Source organism: Excalfactoria chinensis, chromosome 10, assembly GCF_039878825.1.
Source record: "Excalfactoria chinensis isolate bCotChi1 chromosome 10, bCotChi1.hap2, whole genome shotgun sequence".
NCBI classification, from domain to species: Eukaryota; Metazoa; Chordata; class Aves; order Galliformes; family Phasianidae; genus Excalfactoria; species Excalfactoria chinensis.
Window position 1 is genome coordinate 16605001 of NC_092834.1, and position 23186 is coordinate 16628186.

General features: G+C 45.8%; 1 protein-coding gene across 5 annotated transcripts in view; it reads right to left on the reverse strand.

The window, feature by feature from the left end:
• Nucleotides 1-23186, reverse strand: part of PEAK1 (pseudopodium enriched atypical kinase 1) — an 86606-nt gene that overhangs the window by 46867 nt on the left and 16553 nt on the right. For 4 of the 5 annotated variants that reach the window (XM_072345078.1, XM_072345082.1, XM_072345079.1 and 1 more), the window contains one exon: nucleotides 8908-9030. The exons of the other annotated variant lie outside the window; for it this stretch is intronic. The gene's annotated coding sequence lies outside the window, so the exon portion shown is untranslated. The remainder of the gene's footprint in view (nucleotides 1-8907; nucleotides 9031-23186) is intronic. 5 annotated transcript variants of the gene reach the window in all.

Consider the following 23186-nt stretch of genomic DNA (forward strand, 5'->3'; position numbering starts at 1 on the left):
AGAGGGATCTGCACAGCCACTGCTGGAGATGCCCGTCTGAATTACATCTGAAAAGAAAATGCATGAAGGTAATCACAAGAAGATGTGCAACTGTGAAATTGTTTTGCATGTAGCAAGCAAAGAAGGAGGAATCTAACTCGTACCTCTTTATCAACACTTGAGTGCTTATCAGACATCAGTGAGCTACAATTAGATGGAGATGCTCACCTCCTTCTACCCTCACCACTCTACTCATACTGGCTCTGCTCTTCTCCTGACGTCTTCAAACCAACTCATCTTTGGAACAGCAGCACAGTAGTAGCCTGTGGATGGGGAGGAACAGCAGTTTTCTCCTAGACTGAGTTGAATGGGCTCGTGAAGATAAGAAATAACCATTCAGAACCACAGAGATGATGCTGCATGGCTCAGCACAGCGGGGAGGCTGTTACAGCTCTGCTGTTCTCTGCACCCATGAAGTAATAGCCAGGAGAGAACTCCAAGCAGCAAGTTTTATGCAGGCATCGTGGCAGGACAGAGGCCGTTCTGAAGCTCTAGGCCTCACAGGGACTTACTCAAGTTGCTTTAATACTTTCAGTCCTGCTCAAACATCTGTTACAGAGAAGTCCTCAGTCATTCACAGTGACTGGGACAGTCTGTCCCAAGCTCTGCAGCCAGGGACCAGCAGACTCCCCAGGGCCAAACACTGCTCACACCATGAGTAGCTCAGCTACACCTCCAATAACACAGCCCTGTGCTACCTGTTCTCAAGGAACAGGCTAGTGTGGCTATGGGCTGGCATTACCCATTTACAGGTGGTAATTACCTTTATCATATTAATTAACTTTTTTTTTTTTTTTTCCTCCAGTTTCTAGCCTATATCTTCTACATTGGATACCAATGAATTATCAATGCACTATTTTACAAGAAAATTAAACAAAAGACTGTTTATTTCCCAAAGAGAGTAGTAATTCTCAAACCTTCTATTTCTGATCATGAGTTGCAATAAGGGCTGAAGACACCAGGGGCTGCACAGAGCACAGGCCATGATGACCTGAGCCCTGAAAAGAAAGCAAATAAAGCAGTGCCTCCTGAAAGCAGGGCATCTATAAAAGCAAGTGCCTATACAGCAAAAACACAGGGAGATTTATTTCACCAAGGCAGGTGTAACAGATCATGCCTGGCCCACTGTAACTGCGTTACCTGCCTCCACTGACTGCTCCAGCTGACATACACACCTGGCTTGCTATCCAAGTTTGGTCATACACCGGCGGTGCTCTCTAATGCCAAGCTTTACAGAGCACTGACCTCAGATATCAGAGAACCCACCGTGCTTTCTAAAGATCCACAATGTCTTCCGATCAGCTGAAATAATGTTTTTTGGCTACAAGTCCTCCTTTTTTCCCAAGACTTGAATTGCTTATTGCCCAGGCAGATATCTAAAGATGCTGCTAAGAATTAGGTGTGTACAGCATCACCCACTCCGTGCCCCCCTCCAGTTCTTTGAGATACAAGAACTCCTACATTGCAGGAAATGAGGGCAGCAGAAAGCTGGGGATCCCATGAATATAAAAACCGTCTTCAAGTCTTGGAACAATCCAGCTCTAATTACAGCCAGCTGGAGACTGATCTCCTTGCAGTGACACTAAGGTAATTAACCCAGCACTGACTGATGCCAGACCTGAGGACGCTACTGCCAAGGTAAGTGCTGGTATCCATCACTAAACCAACCTCACTGGGTACCAAAGTCTTCAGAATCACTCAGGGACACACGGTTGGGGAAATACTGCATCTTCTTGGGTAGGTGCTCTCTTTCTTCAGATGCAGAAAAAATGCCTTTTCCACTCAAAAGACAAATTCATCCATGTTGATTAATTTAACGTCTCTCTAGTAACACCGATTTTTAGACAAGTTCAGTCCCTCTGGCTTCAAGTTTTTGCTCTGCAGCCAATTAGTCTTACAGTGAGCAGGAGAAAATACTCCTGTTGCTTTTTGTTACGGAGCACAACCTGCCAAAGCTTTTATTTCTAGTCACTAATGTGAGACAGAAAAAAATCTGCAATAGTTTAACTCGATGAAACAAGAATGATGCAAGACCCAAAACAGAAAGACACCACAGAAACCATTCATAAAGACACAGTGCGATGAGAAACACAAGCAGCCAGACATCATTAGATCCCGTGTGGGGTTACAAAGAAGAACAACCTTGTGCATCCCAGAAGCATATTTGGAGTGTTTTAAAAAATCCGGGTGGGGAGGTAAGAATGTGAAGAATTCCAGAGCGGGACTCTTTCATTCTGTGTCTTGTTTTTCCCCCCACATCTTCTTATCAAGTCCTGAACAAGAAAACCACTCTAGCTGTGCGTGAGCATGGCCAGCACAGCCCCTCTGTAGGGCAGAGAGTTCTGCTGATACCTTCAGAATGGCACAGCAACACAAACCAGAGTGGTACCATGCAGCTTCACGTTAAGGTGTTATGTGCTATTTTCCCCTGAAGAAAACACAGATTTCATAACCAGGGATGGCAGATAATGGAATAAAAATAAAGGCTTTGCAAACTATGGTTAACTGTCATATAAAGAATGACTCAAAGAGGCACTACTAAAAAGAGCATTTCTGCTTAAACTATAGGTATGCCGGTGTCCCTGTTTAAGACAGCAATCAGGCTGAAAAATAGCAACTGCAGAAGAAGAAAGGAGGAAGGACTGTGTGTCACCGGGTGCCTCTTGCTGCCTCTCAGGTGCATTTCAGCCATGCTGCTTTCTGTTCTCATCCCCTCACCCCGCTCTCAGTATTAGCGAACAGACCAGAAGTATTTACATAACTGCCTATATGCCATTTCCTAATTGGGAGAATATGGAGCTAATGGAACTGCTTTGATTTACAGTGGCGAAAAATAGCACTGATACCGTAGGCTGCAACTCCTCAACATCGGAACAGCACACTAAAAGATGATTTTTCTATCGGCAACTACCTAAGAAATCTATTAATGACACGACGTGATTGTTCACAGGAGGAGATTCACGTGCGGAGATTATCTGAAGCTGATCGTTCTGTTAATTAGCAGAATCTGAAATGTGTTCAGAGCCCTGTACGAAGAATGGGGACGCACTTCTTGCCAATGCCGCGTCATACAATATGAAACTAGATAAGAATAAAAAGGACCCACTATGAGAAACACAATCTAATAATCACCAACTCAGCAGCTCATGAATCAAAATCACAAAATACAGAACACTGGTTTCACATGATGGAAACGAACGGAGGCTCAATTGGTTACAAACACTGAGGAAATGAAGATGGGAGGCCTCGCTGTAAAGAAAAGGCTCCTTATCTGCCAGCCTCCGGAAATGCACAGCTCCCACAGCCGGCGATCCCGTCGCCAAAAGCGCTACAAGCCGATTCATGTGAAACACAGGAGCTGGTTGAGAATGACAAACTGCATTAGTCTGGAGCTTCACAAAGCCTATGAGATGATTTTTCCATCTTGCCTGACCTGCTCGGTTAAGTTTCCAGGGACAGCCGCCGCAGCACCAGCAATCCAAGCATACAGCCATCCATCTCCTATGGTCAGATGAACCATCAAGGACCATTGGAACAGAGCTGAGCTGGGACCGATCTCACAGGTGAGCGTCAGTGAAAATGAAGAGCAAAGCAAGCTTGTGAAAAATCACAATTGCCCTTTGGAAAGAATTGCGTATAGGGACATTAAACAAATACTTCTATGTTGCTGTTGCTTCCTGTGTTGATGTTTCCATCCTGAATCATCGTATTCAGTCATTTAAACTCCAACTGAAAAAGCACAGTCGGGCCTAAACAGTAGCATGCTAGGCCTCAGGGAAGGACAGTCTTATCTTAACCCCCCAAGCCAAGCACATCTTGAGTTTCCTGTCTCTACCTGCTTTTCACGTAGAGCCCCAAGTCTTCACTGTGAAACGTGGCTTGATTTTTTTGGCAGGGGGGTTGGAAATAGGTGAACGCTGAGGTCCCTTCCAACTCAAGCCATTCTGTGATTCTATGATTTACACCTGGGCAATGATTTACACCTGGGCAAAGCTTAATGCCTATGGTATAGCTGGGTAACCCTGTGGCTCCTTGTGCCAGCAGGAAGGCAGCCAGCCAGAACAGCTCTGCCTGGAATGCTTTTCCAACCATAAGTGCAGGGCAATTGATACAGCAGGTGAAGTTAGGCAAATGGATCAGGAATGCACAAAGGAAACGCACTATGCAAATGTCAAAGCATTAAGGGAGCCTTTTCATGGTTATCATCTTAAAAGCATATTTAAGCCAACAACCCCACCTCCTCTAATGTGGGTACTCAGCTGTATCTATAGCACACACCAGCACACCAGGCTGCCTCAGTGCCAGCACCTTATGCTCCTTCCTTGCTCTATGTGCCAAATCAAAGAGAAGGAACAAAAGCTGGTGTTGTTTCTGGGAAGAAGTGCCATAGAAGGAGCAGGCCGTTCCCTTTCATGCACACAAGGTATGTGGAGCAGCCCAGGGGCACCTGTGTGCAGACACAGAGGCAATACCAGGCCTCTCCAGGCACTCCTTTGGAAGGCAGAAGGCAGCATGGTGGCTGTGGGACAGCGGTGCGCTCGGCTGCTTGCAGCCTCTCCCTGCCATAGGCAGGGTGGTGATTTCCTCTGCGCTGCATCTTCCCCCTCAGTTTGCTCTTCCCTTCCTGATGATAAATGTGCTTTTTATTATTCTAACCGATTCAACAATAATTTTTAGAAATTTTATCGCTTATTGAGATTTCACTCAGTGAGTCAAGTGGAAAAAATGCGTTCCGGAGCCGAGAGAGAGAACCCTCCCAGCTGAATTCCCTGAGCCAAGAGCTCCTCCCATGCAACGCCCTCCAGCTGCTCTGGGAGACAGGAGGAATCCATCGGTGCGGCACCCTCAGGGCTGAATTCTGCACTGAGGATGGGAAACCACGCCATGGGCTGGAGCCCTGAGCCTGACAGATTTACAGCTGGTGCTATTTTGGTATTTCGGTGCTCTGCCAGGCAGCAGAGTATAAAGGAACAGACAAAACATGTCCTTCCAGTTCTCTAAGAAACTTCCCCCTGAAAAGAAGGTGCTTGCAAGCCACCTGTACCTCCTACCTACTGAATAAGACAAACCAAGGTGGAACAAGCTCCCTGCCTAGGAAGAACAAATGAGAGTTTGCACCGCTTCTCCATGCGTCCTGTCAATATTGCTAAGCTCTTAAGTGTCTTCTAGGTCTCCAAGATCTCTAGTGCCCCAGATCCACAGCTTTGGATGCTGCCTCCCTCCTCTTGCTCTCATCAGGCGTGTCGACAAAGCAGAGACCTGTGAGCACACGTACACACAGGGAGGGCCACAGAGCGAGGGAGAGGAACAGAGGAGGAATGCTGGAAGAGCACAGTAAATCTCAAAACCTGAGAAAACAAAAACATCTCTTACCGTTCCCTCGAGTTCCATTTGTCACCGCTGCAGACAGATGGAATCTGCAAGCCCTACTTTTCTCCCATACACTAGCTAGGAGAAATAAATACAACACTCAAGCATGGCGTTTCTATATTCCACATCAAGCTGGCACAGAACTGCAAGACTGGAGACCAGTCAGGGAGAACTCTTGCCAGCCTACTGACCCACAGAGGGGCTGAAACCATCTGCTTAGGGCTGGGAGGCTGCTGAGTGCCAGCCTGTGCTTGCACAACAGACTGAATGTGGCTTTCAGATCTGCCTTTAACCTTGCGAGAAGTTCTGCCATCCCAGGGCACTAACAGGTCTCCCACCCAAGTGCTCACTCAGCACAATGTACATGGGTGGGCTGGGAGAGGGGAACAGATAACCTTGCAGGATTGAAAAATCCTGTGTGAAACAGAGGCAGGGAATGCCAGCTCTGTTTCTACATCTTACATTACTGAGATGAACAGCCAAACATCCATAAAAAGCTAAGACATACAACAGCAAGAAAAGCCCAACACCGTGTGCCTTAAATCACAGTAAAAGGAGGTTCTGAATATTAAAAGTTCTAAGTGTTTTGTATTCTAACTAGTAAATTAGAGAAGATGGAGTATTCCTGCTCCCACTTTAAAAAAGCATGGCATCTCTGTATTCCACATCCTGGCTGGCACACAGATGTGGGGAGGGCACAGTGCAGCCCTGCAATACAAGTTAATGTAGTTTGGTTGGTTTGTACCCAATTACGAGTAGATGGAGAGAACAGGAAAATCAAGTAAAAACAGCAGAAAAGAAAAAGGGGAAAGTGTTATGGAAATATTGTTCAGCAGCAGCAGAAACCAACCTACACAGTGCACTATGTCAATGTGGATACTTTGGAATCTGCACGAATCAGCTGCCAGATGAATCGTAATCATTACAGGGATGGTTCCACGATGGGTCCTGAAGCACAGTTTCACCAGACCTGGGAAAGGGATACAGCAAAAGCCAAACCTGCTGTTGCATTTCAGCAATGGAGATGAGATGAACCCCCTGGGAACAGATTCCTCTAAATTACCAAGCAATCCATCACATAAAATATTCCAATTTCTCACTGATAAATGAAACTCACAACATTCAGGGCTCACCCAAACGTTAAGACTTGCAAGGTTACTCAGTTTGATGTCTAGTGGTAAGAAACAATATCCTCTATAATCCAAACAAATGATCTTACAAAGCTGTATCAAGGAAATAAGAAATCTTATTACCACTCAAGTTGGAGGCGTTTCACACATCCTAGTACCCACAGTCCGTGTTGTAAGGCATTCCTGCAGGCAATGAGCCCGCTGCAGATCTCAGTGCTTGCTGCTTCAGCCCTTCTCCCCATGGCTGCAGGTCAGGGCAGCACCACGTTCCGAAAGTTGCACCTATTTGCTGATAGCTTTCCTAGCGTCCGGATCATCAAAGGCCTCAGGAACCAGATGCATGCCTCTACTTAAGCCCATTTATCCCGTTTAACTGGGACAGGGTGCTCACCACAGGCCAGAAGGTACAAGCAGCTCACGGCCACCTGTGCCATCTGCCCGAGCCCCAGCCTGGGGTGGAAGGGAACAGTAACAGTGAGGCCATCTTTCTAAATGCCACCAATGGCAAGGAGGCAAAACTGAAGCAACCCACATGAAAACCAAAGCCATGATGTAGGGGATGTTTTTCTTTCTACTACTGGCTAAAAGTACACCCTCTAAGGGCCATGCATGGTTGCTGAGTCCATATCCTTGTGCACATCACTGCCTTTTGTGCTCTGAGAGCTGCTCCTTGCTTTCAGATCAAACTGTCAGACACTGAGAATCCAACAACATCAATGATAATCCACATATCAGCAGGTGGGTATCTTGGATACAAAAACCTGTGAAAACACATCACCCTAAGCATGCACGTTATCACTTCTGCATCATAGTGTAAAGAGGAGGGGAAGCATCATTTCCAAACTGCCCATCACAGGAGCATAGCACAGCAGCACAGCTCAATACCACCAGCCCAAGTGTTTCAGAGCCCCCACCAGCACTTCACAGCCCAGACAGAGCACATACTGGTTGAAAGGAAAGGAATGAACCTGCGCTGGGAGCATGATATATTTATGTTGTTAATATACATTCACAGATGTGCTGGAGAAGAGATTTGGAGAAGGAGAGTTTGTAAGTCAAAACGTTTTTTTTCTGTTTGCTTTAAAAAATACAAAGTTCAGAACGAATGCACTGTTTAAAATAGAACAGACACATGCTGAGAAAGGCAGCAGTTAGTGGCTGGCTCACGCTTAAGGGCTCTCAAAAAGCAAGTATCTGTTATTTGTGCATTTAAGGACTTGCTCCTCCTGAGCCACTGATTCGAAAAGCTTCTGCCACCACAAGATGAAGACATCCCAAGGGCTGCTGCGTAGGCTGAAATCCTGTGAGCTCTTGGAACACTACTCCTTCACTTGAAGAAAGATCAGCAAGGGCAGTATGTTTCTGCATTAATTGCTCTGGTTCTAAAAACGAGGTCAAAATAAGTCTGCCCAGTGCAGAAGTGAGCTGGTCGTGTAGCCAGATCATACAAACCAAGCCCCAAACACATTCCTGCCTGCTGTGCTGACCTCCCCAGCAACACAACGTGCCCCTGAAAGGTTACAAAACCCTGATCTGTCAATTGCATGAGGAACTGACATTGCTGGTTTCAGACTTGGCCAGGCAGGGCTTACCATGCCCACAGCAGCGTGCAGCTCTGGGAGGAGGGCAGAGGAAGCAGCAGCACCTGTAGTGACTTCTCTGGGTGTGCTGACGCCTTTTTCATTGTTGTTTTCTACAACACACAATCTCTCTTACATCAACAGCTGCTGAAAACGAATGCTATTAGTGCTGTTCCACACTGATGAAAGCTTCCTAAGTATCCATACACAGCATGATAGAGGAAGCCTCTTGGCAAAGCAAGGGAAGCCCCAGGTGGCAATAAATATGGATGTGGGGACAGAGGGAGAAAGGGGAATCAGCAGTACTGCAGCAGCAGAGAAAATCAAAAGCAACAATGCAAAAACCCACCCAACCCCAAACCCTCAGATGGCGGCTCGTGCAACTCTACCAAAGCCTAAACCCAGACCTTGCACTGGGATTACGGTCTGAGTTCCAATCCACTCCCCACCCACCACCACACTCCTTCACTGCTCGCCGAGCTGCATTAGAACCATCTGTGGGATCCTCCCCATCCCCACGTCTGTTCTTCTGGCAGCTGCACTCCATCATCCCTTTAAAAACCTCTTTTCAAAGGTCTTGAGGCAGAAGGCCTTTTACAGACTAAGAGTTATCTCTAAAATCAACAAGGAAACCACACTGTGTGCTGTGCGTTACAGATTAAAGAGGAAGGCCTGAAGTTGGAGAATATTTGTTTCTAATGGGAAAATAATTGAAGGTTTCAGGGATCAAGAGGTTCTGTGTTTTTTTTTTAACCAGAGCCATGCATCTGACAATAAATAGGACTTACTGAAGTGCTGCGTGTTGCTGCTGCAGGAGAGCTTCGAGATCACAGGCTGGCAGAAGCAAAAGAAATGCAGAGGAGCGTTTCCTGACAGCATCGCTGGTTGGCAATGCGAAGGCAAGGGGGGTCCTGTGGGAAAGAGGCACTAATGTTTATCAAGTCCAGTAGCAGAGGTCAAGTGATTGTCGTTATATGAGATAAAATTATTGCAGATTTTTGCGCTCAAAAGTGATGGACTTTGTTCATCTTTTATTTAAAGAATGTCTGAAAGAAGTCGTCACCACAATATCCTGTCCTTTTCTAGCCACAAGTCCCAGATGACTTGATCAGTTTGTGCACAGTTGTGTACACATGCACTGCACACACACAGCTGCCTGTCTCCACATCTCTTTGCAGTGGGTAAGTGCAGAGGTGCTGTTAGCACACCCACCAGACACCTCAGGCAAGTGACCTCCATCGGGAAGAACAGAAGTAGAGAATCAAAGAAGCACCAGGGTTGGAAAAGACCTCCAAGATCATTCAGTCCAACTGCCCACCCACCACCACTATTTTCCCACTGAGCCTCACTACAACAATTACAAATGTTTCTTGGACACCTCTGGGAATGGTGACTCCACTGCCTCCCTGGGCATCCTGTGTCACTGCCTGACCACTCTTTTGGAGAGGAAATTTTTCCTGATATCCAACCTGACCCTCCCCTGGCACAACTTGAGGCCATCACCTCTCATCCTATCGCTGTTACCTTGGAGCAGAGGCCAACCCCCATCTCACCACAGCCTGGGAGTTCTCTACACTTTGAAATAAGTGCATTAAGTGGCACTTCAAAGTTGCAGTGAGCAACAAGACGTTTTATTTTCTCCCTTGAGTGTCACCAGAAGGCAGCAGATGAATTAGAGATCTTTTCTTGGCATGGGCTTTACAAAATGATGGGGTCAGCCCCCAGTGATACTGGCCTGTGCTTACTGCTGACATCCCATGCAGATCATCCAGGCAGAAATGGGATGACATCCCACCTCTGGTGATCCCAAATGGGCCTCATACTCAACTCAGTTGTGTACACAGCATCAGCTGTGATATATTTTGACTGACCCTTAGCACAGGGGTAAGCAGAACATTCACTTATTGATTATAATTGCCTTACAAACATTCTGGCAGATGGCAACACAAGAACGAGCAACAATCTGTGTGGTAGTAAAAAACAACAACAAAGAGAAGCAAAGAAAAAGCTCTTAGATAATTGGATTGCAATATTGCTCTGCTGGCAGTGGGAACCACATTGGGCAACTCTGCACCCAGCTCTGCCCACAGCTACTGCAAAAGCACCATGTCCCAGCAGGAAGCAGCGGGGGAACAGCCTTGTTCCACCTCCCCACCATAACCAGAAACGCAATCTTCACTTAAATGCTAAGCCACATACGTGGGCCATTAGTCAAATTGCCTTTCGTTTAAACAGCCTTACCAGCTTTGACATTTCGTGATATTATTTTAACTCTGGTCTGTTTCAGAATTCACACTGATCTTTAGAAAAACTACTTCCAAAATAAATCTTAGAGCATCTTCTATATATTGCTGTTATATGTCATCATTTTACATAAAAGCAGAGAGGACGATAAATGGAAGTGATCCAAAAGTGGACTGCTTCCAAGAAAATAACTGATGCTTCAGCTCTGCCAATGGCCAGCCCTCACCTTCGGACATCCCAGCGTAGTAACACTCAACCTTGCAGTGGAAAAGGCAAGAGCATAATACTACGCGCATCTCAAGCAAGAAAGTACAATAGAAACCAACTTACAGTGGTCAGAAGAGCCAGAGCAGAAAGAAATGCAACACAATGCTGCTAGCACTGCATCAGGCAGCTCTGCCAGCCCAGAAGCAGCATCAGGAGCACGGCCAACCAGGCTCAGTCCCCTTAACAGCAGGTCAGAAAGATGGGTCAGGCCCTGCAGCGCTCTGTGATTGGGAAACCACACTGAGCACTGCAGCATAAGTGCTGATGCTGGAGAGATGCCTTTAGAGAAGAGAGCTCTGGAGTGGGAGCGTGGCCCCCCAGCAGCAGTCTGCAGGCATCACTGAGCGGCTGTGCTCCTTCTCCCTGCACACAAGTTGTATGAACACAGACGTGCAACTCTTAGAATTAAGTGTGATGCTGAGCTTCAGTATCACCGTTGGCTAATGGCAAGCTGGAGGAGAGCCCTGCTGGCTGCACATTGTCTGCTGCCCTTGGCTGCTTCCGTACTGCACAGTACGCTTTGTTTCCAGCTTGCATCTGGTTTGCACAGCTCCAGTTGTGTGGCTGCCAAGAACACTTAAACCCCAACCTGCGTTTAGTGAGAGCTTTAAGAGATCGTTTTCTCTTCCTGCGTTTTTATTTTTGAGAGATGTGAGGCAGCTTACAGACTTTCTTCTCACATTCATTCAGTTCACATGGGGGTAGTGGCCAAGCGGTTGCTTTGAGTCGCTGCAGCACTACATTGCGACCACATGTGAAGACAGGGCAGGTCAGTGTCAGGTAATTCTGGGGAAAAAGCTGTGGAATGCTTTCTGATTTTTTACGTCATTTAAATACTCCTCCAGAAAATGGTTTTATGAGATGTTGGAATGCAACTCCAAGCCACAGAGTCAGGGGCAGAGCAGGTGACTGCCATAGAAAAGTGATTCATCTGTGCAGAATAAAGTATTAAGTTCAAGTATTAACTAAATATAACAGACTGCATTTAAGAAGGGATGATGCGGTTCAGCTGATGAGATTCAAAAGAACAGAGCCAACAGCTGCCAATCAAACAAAACTGCCAGATATCAAAGACGGGGCAAAGAAGATCAGAAGGATTATAAATACAAGGAAAGCCTCAGAGAGGACAAAAATGGGTGTAAAACACAACAGCAGCCCAGCAGAGCGGACCAGAAATCCCACACGTCCTTCACGTGCTCCTGGCAGCATCCCAGACACCGAGGGCACATCCAGCACTTTCTCCAGACCCTCAAAGCCCAGCACTGAGCAGCTCGGAGACTTCCTGAAAAGGCAACGGCCTCTTTGTACTCGACAGCCTTGTATGGAATTTTCCTTCATCCATTTACCCAGTTACCTTTTGAACTCATGTAAAATTTAGTATCCACAACATCCTGGGGAAGGACATTCCGTAGCTGAAGTACCTTGCAGTGTGTGTGCAAACTGCCAGGCTCTGGTGCAGAAGGAAAGAAAACAGATGAGGAGCTAACTCTTACGTATCGCCTCCATTCACTGCTCCCTAAGCCATTCTGATTTTGGCTTCAATTATACAGTCCTCCAATTGCCTTCAAAAAGGCTGGACTCTCAAAAAAGATTTTAAAATGTAAAACTCCCTTCAGATCTGTCATTGAAATCTAATAGCAAACAAATGGGCAGTGGGAGGTGGAGCAGGGGGACAATAACTACTGCGTGGTCCTACGGATAAAGAGCAGAAGTACTGAGCTGCAGAGGAGGTGAGGGGAGGTCACGACAAGTGCAACCCCCTTCGAGTAAACATCTGATGTCAAAAAATGCTTCAAAACAGCCCCACGATGGGCTCTGCACGCACACATTTGGAATCTTCCTCTATTGTAAGCTGCTGTGCAAGGTCAAGCCTGAGTGCAAGAGCGGCGGCGTTCCTAGAGGCTGCTAATGCTCATTTGCTGCTACAAAACGGATCCTGTTAAGCTTTTAGAGAAACGACTTTCTTCTAGCCTCCAGTATCTCAAACACCAAAGAATCTATTAGAGAATGAGGGAACAAGACACGGGACACGCATGCACACAAGGTATTCTATGTGATAGCGTAGCTTATATTTCTTCAGATCAAAAACGTGATCACAAATTCTCTATGTTGAATTAAAAATGATAGCTTGCATTATTTAATATTAACTACTGCAAGTGCCATTCATTAGAATATTTAGATTCCTGTAGCCTGCCCAACACCTGTTACAAGCTCTTACCTTCACTCGCCTGCACTGCTGCCCAGATGCAGCTATTCAGCCTTAGGTCCAACCCCCAGACCTCCAACACAGCAGAACAAGAGCACGAGGAAAATACCTGCACGTAACACATACGGCTGCACTTGAGAACAGGCACACAGGTGGGAGAAAACACTAATATTTACACACTTCTCATAGGCAGATATAAAAGTTTTCAAGGCGAGGCTTCCTAACGTAGCAGCACTAGAAGCAGCTGAAGTGCATTAGCAGTCAGTGGGAATGAAATGAGTGCATTACGCTGGGGTTCTGCTAAGTTTGCAGTGGGGAATTCTTCATCTCTCTCTGCTGCCCACTCTGCATAAATGCATCCAAAGCAGAGCTGCTGCTCTGGCACGATTTTCCTGTAATCTGATGGCTATTATTCTCTCAAATCCCATTTTCAGGTCATTTCTGTATGAACTGAGCTGCTTGAAATCCTTCCTGCTTTCCTCCTTTTAAATCTAGGGGAAATTCGAACAGCCCAGCGCCAACTGACGGGAATTTACTCGAACCATTCATTTAAATACTAATGTCTCCTCGTTGCTGCAGCTTAACAGCTCGGATTGGTTTCATGCAGACTTCCTTCCGCTCCCTCTCCTTGAGATAAATGCATTAGTTTGCTCGGTGCTGAGAAGTGTGGCTGAAAGAATAATGCCCATTATTTTCTTTTATGCTCAGACTTGTTTCCACATAGAATTTGGAGCATTACACAGAATTTATACAGGCAGGAAAGCGCATACCATTGTGAAAATAACTACTTTAGGTTTGTAAACGTTTTTGCTTGTTTACTAAGGTAACCATAAATCCTCTCTCCCCGTGTAATTGAACAAATTTGGATGTGATTTCCCTTATGCCAAGGAAGCAAAGTGATTATTCACCCACCTTTGAGGAAGGCAGTTAAAAATCTGTCTATGCAGATCAGAATGAAGCTCTTTTATCTCTCTATGTACCAGATAGCACTGTGAATCAAAGCATCGCACTTGTCAGCATCTTCTCCCCTGCCAGAGGGCTGAGAGGGAACTTGACCTGAATAGGAGAGTTTCCTCAACTTTTTGTTTTGGAAACGATGACAGAGCACTTTGTTTGATGCAGGCAGCCTCGCTTACTCAAACTTGGCATTACAAAAGCAGCTTAATGCCATTTTCACTGATTACTGCTGGAGAACTCCCTGGTAGCAAACCAACAGACAAAACCCAACAGGAAATTTGTTGGCTGTAATGGCTTGCAAGTCATAAAGTTCAATATTGCTTGGATCTCTGTCCAAGAAGAGCAGAAATCATGATAGTTGATGCTACCACAGCAGTCCCCCCCATAAGAGTGCAGCTCCCAGGAGCAGCGACAAAGCCTCCTGCCCAAATTTATTCTCCTCATCCTCATTTCCCACTGCAAATCCTGACTTTGAGAAGGTAAGACTCAACCAATGGCTTCTGCTGCATGGTCAAAACTGCCAAAAGCATCAAGGATGTGCAATAGTCCTTCCCCCTTTCAGCAAAAAGTCCCTATGCTATTGCTTTGTACGCTGCTAATGCCTGGAGACCACTGCAGCACATAACAGTCCAAGATGCAAATACAATAGAGAAAGATGTGTCATGAATATTCAGTGTTTTGCTTTGTTTGAATGGAGATTTAAAGCCCAAAGCAGTTCCAGCATCTGGAAGCTCACAGCCAACAGAGCCCTGAGCCCCAAACAGCCCCCTGACCCAAGGAAAAGGGCACAGCATCCAGCTGCTGCCTGCCAGGGGCACCCCTCCAGCTCTGCAGCATCCCGCTCTCCTCTCACAGCACAGGACACTTCCCAGGAGAAGATTTCTTCCTCTCTCAAGCTAATGCAGCTTGCTGAACAGTAGGTTGCATTACCTGGCACACAGAATGATGGCAAAAGAAATATTCTGTAATATCACTCCTGCTCCTTGTACCCTGTTGTTGAACGGGAATTCAAATGGAGCACCCTCATTTTTGGGCCTGCTGGGTGTGTGAAGCTTGGGGAGTTCTCTGACACAGAAGTACATATCTCAGCCTGCCTTCTTGCTTCACTGACTGCAACATTGATGGGGTTTCTTCTTCAGCATAATATACATTTTCACTAATTCTTACCACTAGTCATAACCCCAACATCACCTACTTGCAGTAATTTTAAGGCCACTAATGGAGACCTAGCTTTGATTGGGTATTATAGGTGACATAATGAGAAGACAGCCTTTGCAACAGAAGGTCTAAAGCAAGATACCTTACACATACACACAGTGTTAATGGTATAAGCAATGCTCCTTACCCGTGTTGCCTTTATTGAAAGTGAAGTTGCTCAACACAGTTACAGATGAAAGACGGATCAAAGAAGATTCACTCACTTCCCTGCCTTTGCTGTCAGCCTCGCGGTTCTACTTCCTCTTCTGTGCTCAGCATCTCACCAGCACAGCAGGCAGCTCTCCACTTCTGCCAGGTTCATTTTCTGCCTAGTTAGTGAGTTAAATCAGCTGACAAAGCTCGGAGGTGCCAGCACCAACCCAGCTGGGGAAGGAGGGGAAGGGCAGAGCAGAGCAGAGCGTTCAGGAACTTCCTCAGCAACAGCAAGTTGCTCGGTTGGATTACGCCCTCATAGATAACTTCACATTGAGAGTAATTCCCAAGTTGTCACATCAATCTTAACCCTATCGCTATTATCTGCAAGCCATACACTACCTCGCTGTGGGGTTGCAGTTTGTCTCTGGCATTAGAGAAAAATCCGATAGAACTGGAAAAGCTGATGGCAAATATTCCAAGTGTAAGCAATCCTCGTCTTCTTCCTCACGTGCCCCGGTTGGCCCAAAGCTGTGTCAGTGGAGCAACATGCTCAAAAGTATGAGCGCTGAAAACCTGGTGGAACACTTCAGCTGAGCAATGACAGCGTGCATAAAATTCAGCATCAAACGATGCACCCGTATTTCGTGTTGACTTCCACAGTGCTCCTGAAAAAGGCTGCAACCTGCACATCTACTGGCTTCCAGGAACTGCATCAGCAAACCTTGTTTCATTGCGGGAAGCCCGAGAAACCTAGAAGGCTGCCTACACCTCATCAGCATCCCTGCCACGGGTATGCCTTGTTTACTCAATACTTTATTGCTTTAACTTAACTAAGTAAGGAACTGACCTGGGCTAAATCAACACATGGATTTCAAATAAACTCAAGAAAATGAACTAGGAAGTAGCAAACACTTTTAATTCAACTTGCTCGTGTACGCCTTTCTTACATTTCCCATTTCTCTTACTTCCAGGCAAAGCCTTAGTTTCTAGACTTTGGCTCCATTATTACTTGTTCAGCAGGAGGATAAACTTAAGCACTCCTACCCTTTCTCCGCCAGCTCTTTGCTCCTATGCCAGCCTAGCCAAGCCAACAGCAGGCAGCTGGTCATTTTTGGCAGGGCTGTCCTCCTCCTGCTGAATCACTTCCCGACTCGGTTCACCACGAGGCTGCACAAACACATGGGGCTGACACAGAAGTGGAAATGAGTGACCAGCAGGGACAGGAAGGTGAGCCGTACCCAGCTGCAGTGTCACCGTCCATACAGTCCTAGCTGTGATCTGCTTTGCTCTTACATAAGATAATCTAAGGAAGCATTAAGGGATGGGAAAGTGAGGACTAAGTAAAAATGAGGGAGGTGGGGGGCAGACCATGCATGGAAGTATTTATCCAACTAAGTATCAAAGTGATTGCTTTTATGCACTGCTTAAATCACACAAGTCCTAAGTTCTGCAGGAAATTTATACGCATTTCAAACAGCGTATTTGCATTGCCTAAATGAAATCAAAGCCTATGGAACAGGGCCATGTAAAATGACCCAAACCACTCACCACTGCTCACAAAGAGCAGCTTTCCTAGATAGCCGGTAGATTCCAAGTCCACTCCATTACCCTCTCAAACCTGCTAAAAGCAAAGTCCTTTTTGTGAGTGATGTCACCGCTGAACCTCTAAAGAAACAGCGACAAAGTTAAATGCAAGAGTTGAAGAAAATGCCTCAGTGTAGAACCACAAGTGTTTTTGGAAGAAGGAGATGGATGCAGTTCAGCATTTCACTCCTGCTTTGGTATCTAATTACGTTTTCAAAGATGCCCAAGTGCCTGCTTGGCGAGTTACAGAAGAGCTAAGCAACATTCTGGCAGCTGCTGCAGGAACTGCTGAATTGGTCACTCGATGCCATTACACACCAGTGGGCATCAAGTTCCATCAATGGAAGGGTTTTCCAAGTTTCCAGCAGTCCACCAGGCCCAGCAGGGACAGCCAGGTGGTGGAAGCCAAGCTAAGAAAACTGTTTTTGATCCCTGAAAACAAGTTCTGAGCATTCAGTTGGCTCGGAAGGCTGGGATTTCCATAGAGCCCTTCTCCACAGATGGTCCATATGGCAAACTGACACGCTGACTGATCGCAGTTCGAGGCTGGGGAGGCTTCCACAACTTGGTGGCCTCCAGCAGAACCATTTACACACCTCATTGTTTGACCCCAGCAGCTCCTTTAGCCACTGCAGGCAGACTGCAGGTCTTGCATCCCAGCCCACGTCCTTGTACAACCATCCCACTGTTTCACCTGGTGTTTATTAAAAATGCCTGTATATGTGGCACCCTCCTCCTCCCTTTCCTTCACTGTCCATCACGCTGCTAACTTAGAGTAATACGTTGAGGTGTTCTTTGCATTTTTTAATATGCCTTGCACATTCATTTATGGAGCAAAACATCTAAGCTGCGTGCTTAGAAACACCGGTTATAAACTACCAGTTTTGATCCTAGCAGTGAGATTCGATGACCACACTGTTTCTTTTACCCAATAAACAAACTACAATGGACACAGGAGGCACTGACACGCTGGGAACTACAGTTGTTCTTTTACCTAATCCCCAGGATTTCAGCAGTCAGATGGATACAACGGTGGAAGGTTCCACACTTATGACTCATGCTACAGTTTTTTCCTCTCTCCTATTGTTCCTCAAATACTTGGCTTAATTTAAAATCCATTTCAACCAGAAGCTTCCAATCGCAGCGGAAACTCAACAATCACATACTGCGGATGAGTAATGCTTCACGGGTGTGCCTCTGCAATATCTTCAACTGGTCTTCTTCCATTTGGGCTGCCACGGCCCTACCTTCATTGCTTCTCCTGAGCTCCTGGCCCTGGCTGAGTGTGTGCCCCATGGGGCTGATCCAGGGAGCTGGAGGGACAGGGCCTGCCTGTAAGAACCATATGAAGGCAGCAAGGCAAGACTCAAGCTGCTTCCATCAATGATACACACGGTAACAAACATCCCCAGAAATAAATGCACAGGATGCACTAACATCACGTCTCCATGCAAACTCCTTCCATTGGCCTATCATCCTTCCTCAGACAGGGAAATTCCCATTAAGGCATCAATAATAAATGCATTCAGCTATCAGTTTGCCTACTAATGAGTAGCTTTTAGCACACAGAGCCCACTCGGGTCTGGTCTGTAACATGAGAGCATACTCAATAATTTAGAAGACTCAATTTTATCCCAAAAGATAAGCAAACAATTTGATATCTACCCAGATTTCCAGACCAAATGGAGGCATGGCACTACAGAAGACATTAGGATTTATCAGTCAGTAAAATATTCTCCGCGTGTTCTTCTGTGGAATGGGTTATCCACCTTTAAAAGACCATCTTATCAGAGACTAAACATCAGGGACTTTAGGAAACTTGTACTCTTGAAGACTGAGAATTGTTCAATACTGCAGATGCTGAAGATCTTTTCAACTTGACACACTACACGGACAGTGTGTAGGTCTGTTCTGGTTGCACGCAGTATGAAATACAAACACCCTACACATGTTAAGACAACATTCACACTCAGCATGAGATGCTCTGACAGTACAATAAAAAGAAGTAGGTGATAGGAAATAACAGCATGCAGACTTGCACTGGGACTACACACACTCCCGACAAAACAGATTACCTCCAATTCTGTGCTTGGCCGTGGGGGTGATCCCTGAGCCAACCACAACCAGCAACACAGCAATTGTAGAGAACATTTGGGCAAGTTATTGTGCAGCAGCTGGGTATAATACGCCACCCACCCCAGTTATGGCCAGAAATGGGGCCCAAAAAACCAAGGGCCCTCAGCCACTGCTCATACACCCTCCCCCCTAAACCAGTGGCCATCCATCCACATAGCCCTCCTTTGGATGCTAACAGTACTTTCCCTCATTAGCTACCCATCTCTCATTACTTTAACATGTAGGATAAAAATACTTCAAACACAGATGTGCATCAGAGCCCAGGCCTGCTCCATTGCTACAGAAAACACCATTTTGGTGTAGATTGCTCTGAAACAGCAGCAACTGAAGAGCATACAATTTCCTTAACGACAATTCCCTTTTTAGAAAGGACCCCCTTTAAACAAATCTCTTCATATTACAAGCAATGAAACATAGAACAATGCTGCCTTTATGGAGACAAATGGAGCTGACATTTGTTCTGTCCTCTTACCTCTCTAATATTTGCCTTACAGACAGCACAAGCAGTATCTGACTGCCATGGTTACCTGAAACCATTTGAGGGCTGCAAGTGTGTGTGTAGGGGGGTGGCACATAATGATCATAAAACAGAATAGGCATAAAGTAAAAGAAGGAAGGGATAAATAGAAATCCCTTACCATCAGTCCTTCTCATTTTCAACTTCCAGAAGATAAGGATCCCACTTGGAATGGCTACACAGCTTTGTAAAGCCCTTACTTGAACACAGCAGCATGGCCAAGAAATAGGAGCTCCCAAACACACATCGCTCCTTATCCCAGCACAAAATCAAACGCTTTAGTGCCCAAGTGCATCACGGCATGCATGTGCAGAAATATTTTAATCCCTGTATGCACTGCATCAAAAATTCAATAAAGCTAGCCCAAGAAACTCAAAATACAAATGCAACACTGTATGAATAGTGTATGGGGCTTCTTGGGAACAACCAGGGCATGGCTGCATTTTTGCACTGCATACTGTATTCCAGCAGGACATGAGGAATCAGCAACAGGCTGCATCTCCTCACATCATTTTTCTAACCAGAGGGTATCCACTTTATCCTACCTAAATTCAGGCCAACTAACAGACAGCAACCAAGAGTCAAGATTTGCTGGGGTCAAAGTCAGCCCTGCATCACATCATTTATCTGGACAAGCACTCAGCTCACAACACACTTTCATCTCAACATACCACTGCTTCTTCCACACAGAAACACTTTTTCTGGCTCTCTGAAGTAATATGTTTTTTTAAAGCTGTTCCACATCCAACGAGAGCTCCACCATCAGCTCTGTGTTCTAACAGAAATCCCCATCCCTAGCAGCTCCAGCTCCTGCAAAGCAACCAAACCATCCCAAGCTTTCTACTGGCCCCACCTGCCAAAGGAAACACACACACAGCTCTAAATGGGAACAGTAGAAAATAGAGCAGTATTATTTAGTAGCAATGAAGCTCAAGTGGGTGAAAAATATTCTTGCTCTTCTTGGAGTGCCAGTTCTCAAAGGCCCTTATTAGCTTCCTTACACAAGCAGCATTTACCCACTTGGTTTTCCCACAGATTTTTATCTTCAAATATCTGTTATGCAGATTCCAGAAGTCACAGATGATCTGCAGTAACACTTCAAAGTCTCATACTGGAGTGTGTGAAAATTACATCACAAGTATGTTATTCTGAACTTACCGGAGTAGGATCTCCTACAGCACACACTGCTTGGTTTTTGCACATGCCTTGACAGAACTTCCCATGTAGAATCTTAGAAACACGGACCTATTGGGCACTTCCCAGCACAAAGCATTGGGATGCATATGCTAACTCTCATGTGCTGTATGTAAGCAGTGAGCACACACACCAGGTACACCTGCATGGAGGAGCACACAGGCACACATCAGAGCACTCAGTCTGCCACCTTCCTGGCTGGCATCAATCAGAAGGGATGTCTGCAAAGCGGCTTGGAGCGCTCTGCCATACAACTGGCTGTCAAGTAGTTTAAATGCTACATTTCATTAGCTGTCTCCTTTAACCAGTGACTGACAGCCTTCACCTGGAGCTTTCACACTGAGATTTTATATAGTATTTTGTGATGCAGTTTGTGGCACCAACGCATACAAAACCTTGATGTTTTCTGATGTGCAGTTACTGTACACAGCAGTCATTAAACACACATCACCTTCAAGTTCTGTGTTTTAAAACACAACACACAATGTAAACACCAGAGCCTTTCCATCTGCACAGACACACTTGGTGCTGCTCCCTCCTCTGAAGGCAGTGCTGGAATCAGGTAGGAACTGCTGAGGCACAACTGCTGAGGTGCTCCCATGGGACAGCTACAGTTTCATTGCTTAATCACTCCATCTTTCCATTTTGTTAATCATGTAGCTGAATAAGAATGATCTGATAGTACTTGTGCATTCACTGTAATGAGTCCCTGGAAAGAAACATCAGGAGACAAGCGTGCCCATCTCCTGAATGAGTGGGGAAAAAAAAACCACCCTCTGCACAAAGAATAAAAGCATCTTCAGTCTATATACACCCACGCTTTCCTTCTGATCCCGAATCCCCATTCTGTTCCCAAGGAAGAAATGAAAAACCTTCACAGCAAGTTGCTCAGCAAAGTACAACGGGCAGCGCCTGAGCTAACAAACCCAGCTTCCCTTCCAGGCCATAGCATACCCATCTCCCCTCTTCCGGCTGCTGCAATCCTAGTGTAACAATGCCATGCCCTGAACTCAAACCTCTACAAATAAACCTTGAGGCTGACTAATATTTTCTTTCCTTCAGCGAGGCATTCTTATAAAACTGAGCTCTTCATGTTAACCCCAGTGAAAAAACACCCAATGACATTCAAGAGAACAAGATAGTGTTTTCATAGAATCATCACAGAACGGCCTGGGTTGCAAAGGCCCACAGTGCTCATCCAGCTCCAACCCCCTGCTGTGTGCAGGGTCACCAACCAGCAGACCAGGCTGCCCAGAGCCACATCCAGCCTGGCCTTGAATGCCTGCAGGGATGGGGCATCCACAGTGGTTTTGCACACCACGGCTGTAAAAGGTTAATTGTGCAAGGAACAGGAAGTAAGGACACAAACAAGGAACAAAAGGATACAATCTTTTAATGTTCCTATCACTCTCAGTAGCAACTCTTTACGAGCACATAGCAAAATGCATATTAGACTGTCCCCAAAACATCCTGCTTAGTCATTGGAGCAAGTGCTCAGTGCACTAATAGTCTGAATTATTTATTGCAGCAAAAGAATGCTGGGACCTCAGTAGCCCATGGCAAGATGAAATGCCAATTAAGGGAGACAGAAGAGCCAAAAGCACGCTGTGCCAATCCAGCACTTCCACAAGGAATGAGAGACAGAAAGTAAAGCGACGTGAGGACATTTCTTTAAGGTGTAGATTTGCCGCCTACTCAAGAAGCTTGAATCCAGTCCTTTTGGTTGAAGGGAGCATCCCTCTGATTTTTCACTTCTCATGGCAAAAAGTAGCTCAGGAAATGAATGCGTCCTTGTGGATCATTTTGGTCACAGAACCAACATTTACAATCACAAAAGCTTCTGCCCACCTTTTCCACAGGCAAACAAGCAGACTTGTATCCCCACCCAATTCTTATCTTTCCAACCCAACATTTAACATTCTCCGGTGGCCGAAGCACCTCCATTTCCATGCAAGTCCAAAACCTAAAAACTACACCATAAAAGTTTCACCTGGATAGATACCAGATCCATTTCTGGGTCATCTACGTACCTGACAGCAGGCTGTCCCTTGTGTACACATTAAGAAGTCACTTTTCCCTTTCTTTCCCTGGCACCCCTAATCTGTTTAACTACAACTACTGGAGTATGGGTTTGCAATGCGACAAGAGGAAAATGAATTCACCAGGTCCATCTCTGCTAAGTTGGGCCTGAATGCAAGTGGAAAACAAATGGATGTATATGGGACAGCCCGTTTTTATTGCACATATACATGACAACCCAGGAAGAAAACAAGAAAAACACACAGTTACCAACACTGTTGCAATACATTGCATCAAGAGATATTTGTAATCCGAGCCCAATTTGCTTGGTTAACGTGATATTGGGCATATCAAAATAAAGCACCTTGGCAAGGTTACTTAGCTGTTCCACAGACAAAACCTGTGAGAATCTGAGGGTACGCAGACAGGCTTTTATTCTGATTTTCCTTGCTAATGTGAAACCTGATTGACGATCCATCCACTGCAACAAGTCACAACTTCCCTCGTGGAAAACAAACCACTCCAAATACCACAAAGGTGATTAAAATCTGAAAGACGGGGCAGTCAGGAGGGAGGCAGATTTTGCAGAC